The sequence below is a fragment of the Gossypium arboreum genome, chromosome 10 (assembly GCF_025698485.1).
Source record: "Gossypium arboreum isolate Shixiya-1 chromosome 10, ASM2569848v2, whole genome shotgun sequence".
NCBI lineage: Eukaryota > Viridiplantae > Streptophyta > Magnoliopsida > Malvales > Malvaceae > Gossypium > Gossypium arboreum.
In genome coordinates, this window is record NC_069079.1 from 49,763,264 (window position 1) to 49,767,982 (window position 4,719).

The 4,719-nt window shown below is 34.3% G+C and overlaps 1 non-coding gene across 1 annotated transcript; it reads right to left on the bottom strand.

Annotated features, from left to right (window-relative positions):
• Positions 1-2,466: 2,466 nt before the first annotated feature.
• LOC128283136 (small nucleolar RNA R71) lies at positions 2,467-2,573 on the bottom strand. The gene has a single exon (XR_008273477.1). It is a non-coding gene; the product is annotated as a small nucleolar RNA R71 (small nucleolar RNA).
• Positions 2,574-4,719: the final 2,146 nt, after the last annotated feature.

Here is a 4,719-nt window from a genome sequence, read left to right on the forward strand (position 1 = left end):
ACAGGCTCAACGCCAGTGATTCAAGTAAGATTATGAATTTGAATGTTCGTGGTAAACTACTATTAATTTTGTATGATACATTATGATGGCCAGGTACGTATTATGTACTCATATGTGAATTGATTTTAAAGTGAATTATTAGTATCAAAGAACAATATATATGTGTGGATGATTATTGTGTCTACGAATAATAGAATGACCTATTCGGTCAATGTCTATCATTATATGGAATTATGTAACTTAAATTAATTGTAAGAGTCATATAGTAGAGTGAAGTATGTGCTGAAGATTTCGGGACGTGTATGTGTATATATATATATTCGGCCAATTGGCATTATAATTAGTGAACTCGAGTATATTCAGCCAAGTGAATTATAATTTGAATATGAGTTTTGTGATACTTAATGTTTGATGTAAATGATAAGTTTTAATTGTTCGTAATACTCAAAACTTACTAAGCCTCGAAAGCTTACTCGGTTCCTTATTTCTCTGTTTTATAGATTGTTGATTTTGGCCACCGACTCGGAGATCGTCAGCAGTTCATCATACTATCGACCTTTTTGGTACAACTATATTTTGGTCTAGATGTGGCATGTATAGGTTAGATATTTGATAACTATGTTTTGTAATCAAATATTTTGGCCATATGAAAATGGCATTTATAACTTAAAAATCAATATGTATTCAGTTCAATCTCTGTTTTTGTTGATTGATAATGTGAATGAGAAATTTAATGTTTAGCTTGGTAATACCTCTTAGCCTAAATTCGGCGATCGGATTTGGTTAGGGGTGTTACAGGATTCATCATCAAGACTGAAGATCTCCCCTCAATTTCCCTTCAAGAGTTTTCGGTTTTCTTTATGTTTTGTATTAGTTATTCTTATGAGATGTTTTTCTTTTTAGTTATGAACAAAATCCGCTAAATACCTAAGGGGGATGAAGCCTAAGACGAATCTTGTTATTATTTTCTGAATTGTATGATAAATATTTAACTTGTTCTTAATTCTTTTTTTGATATCCCAGGATACTGATTCAAGATAAGCTCTTATTCAGGGGAGGAATAGACCCTGTCTAAGAGTACATTTGTCATAATTAAGCGGAGTTGATTGCGCGCCTAGAGATAGGGTGACAAGATTTTTTCGGATTAGGGTGAAACCTAATAAGGGGATCCATAGATCGAGTTAATGCAACCCTAGGGTGTTAATTAGAGAAAAGTATCAATTATTCAATCTAGGAATTAGACGTTATTAGTCTTGAATAGGTATAATAACATAACTTAGTGATCTCTACGGAACAAGTTAAATGAATAAATCGTCTGATTCAGAGCCAGAATAACAAGTAAAGTCTAGGTGGATTTTTCCTTATGTATTGTTTTAATTCAATCGTTTTTCCAAAAGTAATTCCCCAATTCTACTTTCTATGAATTCTTAGATTAGTTAATTAGTTAGTTAAAACAAACTCCATTATTCTTAGGCTAGATAATAAAAAGACGGTCATTACTAGTACTTTTAGTTCCTTTGGGTTCGACAATCTGGTCTTGTTAAAACTATACTACTGTCGATAGGTACACTTTCCTACATCGAGATAATAGTTAGTTTCAAAAATGATTAATTATAAATATTTAAAACTTACCTGTCACGAGAAACGCGATCACTTGCCTACATCGTGATAATAGTTACTTTCAAGAATGATTTTTTATAAATATTTAAAACCTGTCACACAAAATTGCAATCAGTTGCCGGGGGACTAAGATATTAGGAATGCTTAATTTTTATTACTTTAGTCATTTTTTTTATTTTTATTGCAATTTATTTTTTGTTTTTAAGATTAATTTTTCTTTTCTAAATTTTTCTTTTTAATTGCTTCTGGCAAGTGTCTCTAGTTTATGACTAGGAGAAACCCGTTAGGATCGTTGCTTTTTGTCAGTGAGATCAAGAGCACAGCTCGTACGAACTGAAGAGAAATAAGGTGAAGTCTACAATACATAAAGGAAGAGCGAGAGGACGATATCCATATTACAACTGAGGAGATGGCTGAAAATCAAAATAATCTGCTGCCTCTTGTGGTTGCCGCAAATCTAGTGAATCAGAATCCTGCTCCTCGTACTATGTATGACTATGCTAAGCCTAATTTAACGGGGGCTGAATCGGGTATTGTAGACCTATAATTGCTGTAAATAATTTTGAACTGAAACCTAACACTATACAAATGATTCAATAGTTTGTTCAGTTTGATGGTTTGTAGGATGAAGACCCAAATACTCATTTGGTCAATTTCTTAGAGTTCTACGATACTTTCAAAATAAATGGCGTTTCTGACGATACCATTCGCCTTCGGTTGTTTCCCTTTTCATTGAGAAATAAGGCTAAACAGTGGTTAAACTCATTACCACAAGGGTTAATCACCACTTGGGAGCAAATGACCGAAAAATTTTTACTTAAATATTTTCCGCCGACTAAAACGGCTAAATTGAGGAATGATATCTCTTCTTTTGTATAGATGGATTTAGAAACTATTTATGACACATGAGAGAGATACAAGGACTTATTGAGACGGTACCCTGACCATGGGTTACCTCTATGGCTGCAGGTCTAGACTTTTTACAACGGTGTGAACCCCTCAATAAGGCAACTGATCGATGCAGTTGCTGACGAAACTTTAAACAACAAAACACCTAAAGAGGCTTATGAATTTATTGAAGAAATGTCACTGAATAATTATCAGTGGCAAGTCATGAGAATGAAGTCGGCAAAAGCAGCTGGTATTTTCAACCTCGACGTGGTCACTATGCTATCCAACCAGGTAGAACTTTTAAATAAAAAGATTGATAGTTTGTGTGTTTTACTCAGGTACATCCAGTGTTGAGGTGTGATTCAAACGGAGGAGGAGTACACAACACAGATTATCCATCCTTCAACTCTAGCACCGAGGAGGAATAAGTCCACTATATGGGTAATAATTTTAGACCTCAAAGTAACCCGTATAGTAACACTTATAATGCAGGCTGGATGAACCATACCAATTTCTCGTGGGGTGGTTAAGGAAGTCAAAGACCACAACATCCTCCAGGTTAACAAATTTGAATGTGGAGGAGTTGTAACTGAATAGGTTCTTTGACCACTCAGGAATTCGGCCTTGAGTAGGGTAGTCTTCTCTCTATTTTTAGGTTTTTGTCAAATTTTTGGTCCCTTTCACTCTGTGTTTCTGAAGCCATGTATTGTTGTTGTTTTTCGTGTACCTTTCGGTTCATGTTTGTTTCCATTCTTTCTCTCCCCTTTTATCCTCTAGCCACCGATTTTCTTTCCTTTTATTCCCTTTCCCAATCGGTTTCTCGTTGGCTGAATATCCTTGTCTTCCCTCTCACAAACTCTTTCGGTTTCTAACCATGCTTGTTGATCAATTCTCTCTTTCTTTTCCCTTGCTCTCAATTGACTCCCTCTTTGATCATTTACATCTCCTCTCTTTCTCCCTCAATTGGTCCCATCTTGATTGAATGCCACTACTTCTTCCAACTTCTCTAGGCCGATCTCTCTTTCCTTTTGTTCTGTCAATTTTGGGGGTAAATACAAGAGACTAATTTTGAGATTTGGTAAGTTATCCTTTTGGCTTGTGGCACGGTTCTTTTCTTTCTCCCACCTTGCCATTTTTTTCTGTCACCCAACTTTTCCTGTGCTACCATTTTATGATAGAAGTGCAATTGTCCAGTTCTGGCTCTATCATAGTGTGTGCCTACGGCTCTTGAGTGGGTATAGGTTGATTGTTCTGTAACATCTCGAAATAGGGACTAAATAGAATAATGGTTGCGAAACCATGAATTTGAGGTCAAAAAAATTTATTCTGATGAAGTTTTAAGGTTTATTCATTGATTGAATAATTGTGTGAAAACTTCTTGAAGAAAATTTATGTATAAGTGCCTAAGTAGATAATTAGGACTAAATTGTAAAATTAGCAAAATGTGTTTCTAGATAATAAAGGGGATTTAATTGAAATGGGTTCTTAAAGTGGATGTCCTTATTTAGTAATTAGACCAATATATAATGGGCAAGTATAAGACAAATTTGAAAGAAAAGCCTTTAAGGGCATTTTGGTCATTTCGTAATTAAAAGAATTAAAAAGGGAAAATAAAGCCAAATTTGGTCCATCTTCTTCATGGAGGTTGAATATATCATGGGCGAAGCCATGGTTAGGGTTTCCAAGCTTTCCAAGCTCAATAGCAAGTCCGTTCTGGCCTCGTTTTTAATGTTCTTTACGTTTTTGGAGTCTCGGTAACTTGATTTAGCTTATTCTAGCAATAATTCATGCTAGGGTTCAAATTTGGAAAAATACCCATAGGTTAAATGTGTTTATTTTGATGTTTTATGGTAGAATATGAAGCTTGAAATTATGTTAAACAACTTTTTCTAAGCGATTTTAAGTGAAAACGAATAAAACGACATAATCGGTAAAAATACCTAATGTTCATAAGTACATGATAGAGTGGGAATTTAATATTGCCAAAGAAGGGAAAAATGTCCAGCATGTAATAAAACATAAGAAAAATGGATAAATTTTAATTTCTGAGCCTAGCGAAAAAATCATAATTCTGCAAAGGTTTAGGGGCAAAATTGTAATTTTGCCAAAGTTTGAGTTAGGGAATATTTTGAGTATTAAATTAATTAAATAAGTGAAATATGATGTTTTAGATCTCGGAAAGTGAGATTTAGACCTAGAACGGGAGAA